Raw genomic sequence first — 11,918 nt, 5'->3', positions numbered from 1 at the left:
GCCCGAGGCACCGAAACATTCGGCGGTTAAGATACTATACTACTACTACTAGAACGGTACGCGCGTGCAGTGGGTCTTCGTGCCTGGTATATAGTACTGTATATATTTGTGTGGTTTAAATGTACAGCAAAACGTTGAATAGAGTGAAGTGTGGTACTCTATAGCAAGTATTCACAGTTTGTAGGATACTATTCATTAACTTACACATATGTAAATGTAATTGAGTCAAGTGTTGCTCTATGACAACTCAAATGTACTTTAGCCAAGTCAGATGTCTACTAACATTACTGCTGCACAAATGTACATCCTTTCACAGGAGAAGAGAAATAAGATCGTAAACATGTATACCAAGAGATGACATAAAAGTACAACTACTTGGCAGGCTGTGGATTGAATAAAAACACATACTGAATTCTGGCACCTCATCTTCAAATTAGGGCTGCAAGAGTTGAATCACAACTATTTCATCACCTTTGTGCTTTTGGAGTGTTCACTTCTGCAAGCTCCTTTGTCCAACTGCATATTTAGATACACTTCACTTGAGAATAGGCTTTTAAGACAATAAAACTGCAAGGGGAGGAGGCGGCCACCAGCCACAAATGCAAGGAAATGCAAGGAAATGAACAATAGCAAGTCACAAATGCAAGAGGTGCAACAAGAAGCATACCTTGGGAACCGTTCGCCGTGGCGACCGCGCACCCGGGCCGCGAGGTGAAGAAGTTGTCCTCGCACACCGCCGGCTGCGCTGATGCGGAGGCCATGAGGGCGGGAAGGAGGAGGAGGGCGAGGGCGAGGAGGCCGCGGCACCGCACCAACCGCATGCCGTGCGTGTACAACGCCGGCCTCAGCCGCTCGCAGATTGCCTCCAGCATCCGCTCGTCCATCTCGTCGAACAGGGGCACACTCCGGACAAGGTTCAGGCAGCGGTGTTGCTTGATGTCCATGAGGAGGTCCTGGAGCAGGGCCTCCTCATCAAGGCCGCGTGTGGCCACCACCCACTGGTACTGGCAGTGGCGGATTCAACGGTAGGGCTGAATTTCTACCGATGCCGGAGCAGTGGAGCCCCTGAATTTTTAGGCAAAATTTTATTGTGTAGGTGGAGCTAAGACTTGTCGAGCAGCAGTCGGAGGTAGAAGACGACTATGTTGCTGTCGCACTTTTGTTTAGCCCTCCCTAAAATTTTTCCTAGATCCGCCGCTGGGTACCGGTGGTACCTCCGGACGCACTGCTTCAGCGGTGGGGATTTGGCGGTGGGGATTTGGCGGTGGTGCATCCACCGCTCGATGTCCGTCCGCTTCTTCCGCCACTCCTCCAGCCGCACCATCGTTGCTTGGAGATAAGACTGTTGTTATTTATCGACCACGCAGAACCAAGACATATCAGATGATCATTCACACAGATCCTTAGTCGCCACGGATTTTAGCCTCTGCAGACTTATTTGCATGTTGCCGATGAGGAGACCAAACAGCACCAACCCAAGAACGCCGATGACGATTGCGAAGGTTATTTCGCCGATGAACAAGCTCGTCGACAGATTCTGTCCTAAAGCTGCTCTCCATTTATTTATTGAAACACAAGTTAGAAGTAAATTAATTAATCTCAGCTTAAAAGTTTGCATGATCGAAACATCTAACTGCCCACCTCATGTTCTTGAGTCCCCACCAGAAGCAGTAGAAGTACTTGTGGGTGAAGGACGACGACGTGAGCTCAGCGCCTACGCGTAGATGCCGAATGGGTAGAACCCGTTGCCCGGCGCGCACAGGCTTGTGATGTTGCTCAGCTCATACCAGATCGTCCGGTTGCTGCTCAACGCCTTGCAGTCGAAGAACATGGTCTGGCACGTCGGGCTCTCCAGCAGGCACGCCTCCTGCCTCTGCACTGAGAAGAGATACCACAGCGCTCCCAGCACCTGTACATAATCGTCCGGTTCCGTCGTCCAAAAAGAAAAGAAAATAAAAATCAGCATATCTATCTATCAGTGGCGGATCAAGGATGAAAATCTAAGGGGCTTTAAGTTCACGGGGACAAAGACATCAAGATCAGCTCAACGCTCTAGTATCGTCTTCAACCTCAGCTCAACACTCAAGCTCCTCCTTTTCATACTCCAATGACAAAAAAAATTAGAGAGGATTAAGGGGGCTCCACAGACTCAGCCACGGTAGGGGGGCTCGAGCCCCCCTCCCCCCGCCCCCCGGTGGCACCGCAAAAGAAATCTGAAAGGATGAACCCAGAGATATATAGAGGCGATGGAATTGAAGTACGTACGTGGCTTGCGAGCATGTAGAGGATCAGGTTGTACGCGGCGCAGTACCACGCCGTCTCCGCCATGACGATCTGGCTTGAGAGCGGGAAGATCTGGAACAGCCGCGGGAGGTACTGGAAGATGATGCTGATCAAGCGGATGCTCTTCCTGTTCGCCGTCCGTCAGCGCCTCATTCAGCTTAGGTATGACGATCCAGATCACGAACTGCATGCATGACAAACCAAACCGATGGATAGTATAGCTTGGTTCAGTTCTTGCAACAGACAGACATCAATGGCGGCTAGCTGCCTAGACTGACCAACCTGCGGCAGGGGCAGCGCGGAGACGAGGTCGAACCAGAACGTCCGGCAAGGTACCGCGTGGCGATCTTGTAGGGCTGGATGAGGATGGTGAGCTCGCCTTGCCCGAACGCGCAACGATGGCACGATATATGAAGGCGGTGCGGAAGCGCAGGGGCGGATATGCCACCGGGGCTGGGGGGCTCGAGCCCCCCTACCGTGGCTGAGCCTGTGGAGCCCCCCTCAGCCTCCTAAATTTTTCTGCAATTGAAGGATGGAAAGGAGGAGCTTGAGCGTTGAGCTGAGGTTGAAGACGATGATAAAGCATTGAGCTGAGCTTAATATCTTCGTCCCCGTGTGAAAAAACCTCCTAAATTTTCATCCTAGATCCGCCACTGCGGAAGCAGAACAGGATGTGGGCGGCGTAGAAGAGGTCCAGCAGCGAGCGGATCATGGAGAGCGTGAGCGCCAGCGAGTACCTGAACTCGATGCACACGTTGTTCCGCTGCGTGGCCGTCAGGTACAGGAACAGCGGGTCCACGAACAGCGACAGCAGGCAGGCGGACAGGAAGATCTTGTTCCACAGGCGGAGAGGGGAGAGGGGAGAGGTGGAGTGGAGGGAACCTGCGGTATTTATAGAGCAACATCTCTATTGCATGCTTCCTTCCGATTCCTCCCTGGTGCGTTCAGCGTGATTAACACATATTTTGCCTTGTGATTTGTCTTCCGATTCCTCCCTGGAAGCCAATTTGCCTTGTGATTTGTGAGGACTGTGACATGACAAGCACATATTTTCTGCAAGGTTCCTTGTGTCACTTCTCTGAACCCTCCTTCCTTGTGTTACTGTGTTGCCAACTATTCTTTGCTGGTCCTATTTAATGTATTTGTGGATCAGCTCCTGCATGTATGGTGTTTTGCCTTAGTCCCTTATTGCAATCAGTTATCAGATACTCCCTCTGTCCAAAAAAAGAGTTATTCTATCTTCAAAAAAATCAGCAACTTTTAACTTTGACCAAATATATTTAATAAAATATTAATATTTATGGTACATAATTAGTATCATTAGGTAGATCGTTGAATATACTTTCATAATAAACTTATTTGGAGATATAAATATTGCACATATTTTCTACGAACCTGGTTAAAGTTGAGAAAGTTTGACTAGCACGATTCACATAGCGACTCTATTTTTGAAACGGAGGGAGTAGGTAGCAGTAGTTCCGAAGATTAGTAGAAAATGCAATCTCTGTCTGTTTCTTCAGAAAGTTCAGAGTTTTTCTGTTTTAGTGCAGTTCCGCTGTTCCAGTGAAGCAGCATTGCATCTTTCTGTGTTGTGTCACTTTCATAATAGTAAATATTTTAGTCAAGCAATCGTTCACAAATATTTGAAGAATTAATTCATTTCCTATTGTATGAACAAGTGCACTTGCAGCAGTTCTAAATTCCTGGAATTTGCAAGCTTCCTTATTAGCTCTGTTCTCTAGTTTCTCTGTGTTGCTTTTCAAGCTTCCTTATTAGCTCTGTTCTCTAGTTTCTCTGTGTTGCTAGCAGTCAGATTGCCACCGCAGATATGGAGCCAATTAATCTTTTGCCTTGTACTTTTGTTTCAGGTGATGCAGGGAAAAAAACTTCAATGGAAGTAGAGGGAAATATGCTGCTGTTGGAGTTGTCTCCAAATTTATCTATTATTGTCAAATACTTGACTGTCTTTTGCTTGGATGTTTTATGTCAAAGAAATTATTCATTGATGGAACTACTAGTAGACTTCAAATTATACCTCCGTAGCAGACTTAGCTATCAAAGTTATCTATTACGGTCCAATACTTGGGTTTGTATGTCTGGTGTGTGCTGTTTTTACTTGGATGGTCAGTGTTGAATCAATGATTCTAGTTCACCTATAAATATTTCATGAATGTGTAATATGTTCAGCCATGCGCATGCATGTTAATTTCTCTATTTTCTATGTGAAATTCTGCTCTCGTGTTTTCTTTTTTAATTTCAAAGCAGGGTTTTTAGAATTACAGATGTTGGATTTTCTTTTCTGATATTTTCTTTCTTTGGTTATTTTTTTTATTTTTCTGGATCTTTTTTATATTGATTTTTACTCACTCTTTTGTTAAGTATTTCATTTTTCTAGTAGTCTTTGAACTCAATAAGCTTAAGTTTGAATTTTTTTTATTTCTCACATGCATACATAATATATTAGTAGTTCTGTACACATTTGATAATCCATCATGCATACTGTGACGATGCGTCGAGGCTCTGGCCGCTGGAGCAGCTGGGAACCACCGGTCCACCCCAAAGTTTACACGTGGTTGTCAAATCGTGCGTGTATTGGGTGGATGGCGTGGATTCATCCAATACACGGGTGGGACTATTCACACTATAATATACACGGACAGCCAAATGAGGCCTCGGTCAACATCAACTTATGTCTCCCACTAGTACATGGAATGGAATTAGTCTGAAGCGTTGAAGGATGGAAAGGAGGAGCTTGAGCGTTGAGCTGAGGTTAAAGACGATGATGAAGCGTTGAGCTGAGTTTGATGTTTTTGTCCCCATGTGAACTTAAGCCCCCATAGGGGGGCTCGAGCCCCCTAAAGGAGGAGCTTGAGCGTTGAGCTGAGGTTAAAGACGATGCTGAAGCGTTGAGCTGAGCTTGATGTTTTTGTCCCCGTGTGAACTTAAGCCCCCATAGGGGGGCTCGAGCCCCCTATCGTGGCTGAAGCGTTGAAGGATGGAAAGGAGGAGTTTGAGCGTTGAGCTGAGGTTAAAGACGATGCTGAAGCGTTGAGCTGAGCTTAATGTTTTTGTCCGGTGTGAACTTAAGCCCCCATAGATTTTCATGCTATATCCGCTACTGTAGAGTTCCACACTCCTTTAGGTAGCTAGCTTGCCGAAACGGGCAAGGCATTGCGAGTTGCTTGCTTCGTCCTTCCGTTCTCTCAGCGCCCTTTTGATCATCGACGCATCTCCGCTCCGATCCGGCTCAACCGTCGGATTATATGATCGCTATACTATACATACGCCCGCCGCGTTGGGTTGGGTGCTCTCCATATATATCCATCGCTGCGCTGCCACAGCGACACGTATGTATGATCGAGTTCGACACTCGCGAGTCCTTTCTTTTTCTTCTGCTTTGCGGTTTGCATGCAGCTGTGCAGAGAGCAGTGGCGCCACAGGCGCATGCATGCATGCAGTGTCCACTAGAGATGGACCAGTCTGCGGTCTGCGGAAGTGCGGATGGTACGTGTCCAAGCAGTGCCGGAGGGCCCCTGGCAAACTTGTCGCGATGGCCCCTCTTGACAAATGTTTCTAAAATTCTAACACCTGACCTAAATTACAAGTAAAACATAACTATATGAGTACAAAGTATTAGACAAAAATTGAACAAGGAAAAAAAACCTAGGGCCTAGACAATTTGGATATGAACTTATTCAGAACCAAGATTCACAAATCACAAAAAGGTCAGAAGGCAATAACCAAGATCAGATGTCGTCGTCTTCGTCGAGCCCTGCTTCAGCTGCCTGGTCGCCGCCGTCGTCTGGAACGCCGTCGTCTGGCTTCTGGAAGACTGGAACTCGAGCATCGGTGTCTCGGTGATCTGCGCTGGTGATCGCGTGGTGAACTGGTGATCGGCGCTGCGTCTCTCGCAGTCTCCTGTCTCGCCAGAAGTCCGGAAGTCGCGACTCGCGATCGCTATGTGCGCGTGTGCGGGTGTTGGTGGCTCGGCTCCTTGCCTCCCGAGAAGAAAGAGGCCGACAACTCCTTTTGCTGATGGGCCACTGCATCTTCTCATTAATCTTAAATCCTAATGGACTATAGCTAAAGGATATGGAGTATTATATACTTGGGCTTGAGCCCCCATCCCGCGAGGGCCCTCGGCCGTCGCACCTCCTGCCCACCCCTTAGGGCCGGCACTGTGTCCAAGCAGGGCCGGGGAGGTTCATATGAATGTTCTCTACTGTGAGAGCAGACGGAGCAGCAGGTGATTATCGATTGCTCCATAGTAGACCTTAGCAACTACTCTACTCCTTCGGTAAACAAAAAAAAATGCAATTCTCAGGCTTTAAGGAGACAAACAATTCGAGATTTGAGATAAATAATTTAAACATTGACTAAAGTTATATGAAATAGTATTAACATTTATGATATAAAATAAGTATTATTAGATTAATTATGAAATATATATTATCGTTACATTTTGCATAAAGTAACGTTACATTTTGGCTTTGTCGAAAAAAAATATTGTATACATTTTGGAGGGCGAAATATATATTAACCTACGTACTGTTACGTTTTGGCTTTGTCAAAAAAAATATTGTATACATTTTGGAGGGCGAAGCTTCGTGGATGCTCACCGCTTTCCGGTTTGGGCAAAGATGCCAGGGCTACTGCCTTTTCAGCCGGCCTCGCCCAATTCATGCAACGTCAGCTCGTGACGCGACCATCACTCACGTACCCACTGCTGGTTCTTGTCGCTCGCCCCTTTTAATTTGTTTCCTGCTTCGTTCTTTCTTTTCATCGTCAACAAAGAGTCAAAGATACTGGGTAATATTTGCATATGGGCGCTCCACCGTTTATATCTTTCACTGTCCTATATAGCCTCCTCTGCTGCGTACTAATATACGGCCAGACCGTGTATGGTAGCCTATAGGAGTATAAAGTAATTGGAGTTTTAATATGGTGCTGGTGCTGCGATGTTTGAAAACGGAAACGTATAGTAGGTTTTTCTACCGTTTCAAGTTAGTCAATAATGCGCGGTAACAATGACGATCTATCGCTATTAAATTAAGTAGCCAATCGGATCATGAGGATTAATTTTGCATTCGATTTCATCAGTAACCTAATGATGATGGGCTTGTTCGCTTTTCGTAAACGATCATAAATTTCCAGCCAGAACAGTATTTTTCTCTCACACCAAACCTTTGCGTATTATAACTACGCAGACGTATTTGCATGAAGTCATGTCTATATATATCTATACATGTATATTATGTAGGGGATATTATTATTGTTACTTATTAATACTTCATCCGTTTCAAATATCTATACATGTATAGTACGTATATTATTATTGTTACTTAGTACTTCATACGTTTCAAATTACAAGCTATTCCAGCTTTTCTAGATTACTAGATACATAGTTTTTGTTACGTATAAGATATACATTGCTAGACACATAGTAAAACTATATATTTAGAAAAGACAGTATGACTTACAATTTGGAACGCATGGAGTATTGAAGAGTGACCCCGTAATCCTTCTGTCCATCTTTCTACATTTTAAAGTGCATATGCATCTCTTGTGATCCGTACTTGATTTGGACTCATGACATATACTCATACGGGTTAGAACCCCGCGTGTTTGTACGTCCAACAATGTTGTGAAGTCTGATCACTGGTAGAGAACCGAGCTTTACTCCCGGTGGGGAACCCCCTCTAGTCCCGGTTCCCCACCCGGGAGCAAGCATCCGGGACTAAAGGGGGGGTCCTTTAGTCCCGGGTCAGGAACCGGGACTAAAGGAGGACCTTTAGTCCCGGTGGGTAACACCAACCGGGACTAAAGGTGCCTCCTGACATGCCACGATGGCCGACACCTTTAGTCCCAGTTGGTAATACGAACCGAGACTAAAGGTTTTTTTTCTTTTTTCTTTTCTTTTCATTTTTTTGTTTTCTTTTCAAAATAGGTTTTCAAAATCGTATTGTACACTGCTAATTATACATTTATATGCGCATATAGTATGTTTCGGTTCAAGCACAATGAACGTATTAAATCACACAATTCAAGCATAGAAATATATATATATATATATATATATATATATATATATATATATGCATGCATCATATATATATTTACATGCATGCATGCATATGTGTATTTTACATTATATTATTTCATGTGCATATATTACAAAAGATTGCATTATAGTTGTTGTGACATAACAAGTTTCTTCTCATCCTCTAGCTTGGCTTCAATGGCAGTGTTGGGTCAAAGTAGAACTCGCCCTTGGAATCGATGACCTGCTCATTAAAAAATCCGGCTATAGACTCTTGAATTGCTTTGATTTGGTCTTGCCGTATGACCTTTTCCTCCAACCATCGAGTCTACAGGTTTGAATTAAAGGAAAATAAATTAATATATGTACATATATATATATATATAAAGACATAGTAACACAATCAATAATAATAATTAAATGAATATATAGTGTATTTTTAACGTACTTTGAGTCTCTCTGTAGGAGTTCTTTGGGAGAGCACCTTGATAAACTTGCAAACATAGTAACCACAGTAGTTGTTCTCCTGTTCCTGCCTCAGACACCACTTTACGAGAAAAAGATTTGTCATCCAATCTGGTGATCCGGTGAAAGCTATATGTTTAATTAATAAAGATGATGCGATTCAGGGGACTTACTTTCAATGGGATTACATTCAGTGGCGCTTTGCATTTTTCCATGTGTTGCTTCTCAATAAAGGTTTTCCAAACACTGCCCAATAAAAAATTTGCCACGTCATCAGATATAGTTAATCATCATGTTTGTGTGTATATATAGTTGCTAGAGATCCCGAAATTACCTCTGGATAATATCTATCATATCTTGGTAGTCTTGTTGTGGTTTTCTCATCGAGTCATAGATTATCAAGTGACTTTTCACCAGATCGATGTCCATCAATATCCAGTGATTGCTGCATGTGTTTATAGGATATAACGCATAACACTCATTAATTAACTAGAATCAACATATGAGCCATTAAGGCTATGATCGACATGATTAACACTCACTTGAAGTTATAGGGAAAGAGTATATCCTTCTTGTGGCGTTGGTTCACTAAGAAGTTCATGATGTTACTCTCTGACTCAGACTTCCAATTAGTCATTGGAGTAATTGGGTCTTTGAATACTATATGGGGATCAACAAAACCAATTTCATTGCAGCCTTCCTTTCTGAGCTCTGTCATTGTAAATCTGCATATATATAGTACTTGTTAGGATAATTTATATGCATATGCACACATATGATGAGTTTAATAATAGATCGAAAGAATTATTACTTACAGGCAATAGCAGCTAATGATAACTTTGTCCAGAGAGGTAAGGTGGCATAGTTGATGAAATTCTGCAAAGTCAACATACATAACATCATCGCCACGGAACCAATGTTCGTCTCTAATTCTGACACCAACGCAGAAGTCTCCACTGGTAGACGCCTGCATGTACCACTTGTTTAGCAGGTACATTTGCGTCCCCAGATCAGATAAGGCTTGAGGGTTGTATAGACTCTGGCCTAGTACAAATTTTTTCTTCCAAATATCAACCTCCGCCGCACTCTCAATTTTTCCATCACCAAACATCTGGTAAAGGTCGAGACCAGTCTCATCAAGAAATTCACCAAGGTGATCCAAATCGACATCCGGAGGTATGTTTGCCTGATGCATTAATCCTAAATTCGAACCATATTCATTACCAACAACTAGCGGGGGGATTGATTGGTGCGCTTGTTGTCCGAGTTGGGCAACTCCTTTCCCTGCCCGCTTCTTTTTCTGTGCCGCCTCAATTGACTTGGTGAGAGTGCGGTCATAGTCTGATAACGTTGATTTGGACGGCTTACGAGATTCCCGCTGTTGATGCTGGTAAGAAGTCACCTTTTTTCTTAAAATATCCGGAGCTACGAAGAAGTACGGTTTCTCTGGGTTTCTCCTTGCTTCTTGATTCATTTTAAGTTTGTCATAGAATCTAGACATGTCTTTTTTATATGCATCAGTTCCTTCTTCCTTCTCTTCAGATATTATTTTGGGAATAGCCCTTAGTTTCACGGTGGCTTTCTTTGCAGGCGGGGACTGATTCTTCGTTTGAGGGGCTGGCCTCTTGCTAGGCTTCTTGGTAGGCGGGGGCGGGGGAGGCGTTGGAGACCTCCTTGGAGGTGTTGGCAGCGGCGTTGGAGACCTCCTTGGAGGTGGCGGCTGTGGCGTTGGAGACCTCCTTGGAGAGGGTGTGGATGCAGCCTCGTCTTCCAACACAATGTCATCGTACAGAGCACTATGATGATCTGGCGATTGAACAATTGGATTTAGGTTGGGGGAGGATCTGCTACAAAAAAAGGAATGACATATTATTATGAGCAGATTGTTAATTATTTAAGCCAATACAAATTAATGATGTAGTGTTTTCATCCGCACGTACCTATGGTGAGGTAGTTCAGAAGGAGGTGGAGCCGACATCCCTGGAATGATGATGTAGCGCTTGCGCCATAGAATGAATGTCTTCTCCGCTTCTCCTAGAGTCTTCTCGCCATCACCTCCAGGAATGTCAAGAGGCAAATCACTAAAACCTTTTTCAGCTTTATCTACCGAGATGGTGGCATATCCTTCTTGGATTATATTCCCATGAATCCTTGGTGTCTTGGTTCGGTCGATAGGATTAACAAGACCGATAGCCACCTTGATTGTGGAATTCTCCTTCGGAATGTGTAGCTCACACGTTGTACAAGGTTCAGTGACGTCATCCACAGGGAAGCGCAGTCCTGTGTCCCCTTGATTTGGTATCTCCGTGGAAGCGCAGCTGCTTTTCAACTGAACAGATTGGCTAATGTTGATTCCTGGCTCTGATGCCTGCTTGCTTGCACTCACTGCTATTTGCACTTGCCTTTTGATTTCCTCCTGCATTCTCGCTTCAAGGTTTTTTTCCCGCTCCTGTGCTTCACGCACCGCTTCCTCCAACCTCTGGAGCCGGTGTGCCTCTTCTTCCTTCTTTCTCTGGCGACTTCTGTAGGAAGGTCTGTCCTGAGGGAATCCATGCTCCCACGAGACACTTCCTTTGCCTCTAGTTCGGCCACCATGTTCAATAGTCCCGATGGCGTATGTCAGCTCATCCTTCTCTCTGTTGGGCCTGAACTCACCACTAGCAGCAGCTCTCTGAGCATAAAACAATCTTTCTGCTGCTTCTTGCAGTCTTGCGCCATAAACGCACTTCCCTGTCTCCTGGTCTAGTGTTCCCCCATGAGCGAAAAACCAATTCTTTGCACGTTCTCCCCACTCGAGTGATTCTGGTCTGATACCCTTGGCAAGAAGGTCTGCTTCCATTTTGTTCCACTTCTTAATGGCAGTCGGGTAGCCACCTGATCCCAAGGTATGGTGGTATGTCTTCTGTTGGGCATTACGTTGGTTCTTTATCACCCGACTCACACCCTCTTCTGAAGTCTTGTACTGTACAAACTCATCCCAATAGGGCCTCTGCTTTGAGATCGGGCCTGGGACAGTAAAATCTGGTGCTATGTTCTTCTTGACATACGTCGTGTATAGGTGTTTCTTCCAAGTCTGAAACTGGGTGGCCATCTTCTTCATTGCCCAATCCCTAACTCGCTCCTTCAATTC

General features: G+C 44.7%; 1 pseudogene; it reads right to left on the bottom strand.

Annotated features, from left to right (window-relative positions):
* Nucleotides 1-490: 490 nt before the first annotated feature.
* LOC136458081 (putative cyclic nucleotide-gated ion channel 15) lies at nt 491-6,130 on the bottom strand (annotated as a pseudogene).
* Nucleotides 6,131-11,918: the final 5,788 nt, after the last annotated feature.

This window comes from Miscanthus floridulus, chromosome 1 (genome assembly GCF_019320115.1).
Source record: "Miscanthus floridulus cultivar M001 chromosome 1, ASM1932011v1, whole genome shotgun sequence".
NCBI classification, from domain to species: domain Eukaryota; kingdom Viridiplantae; phylum Streptophyta; class Magnoliopsida; order Poales; family Poaceae; genus Miscanthus; species Miscanthus floridulus.
This window is presented reverse-complemented; position numbering and strand designations above follow the sequence as displayed.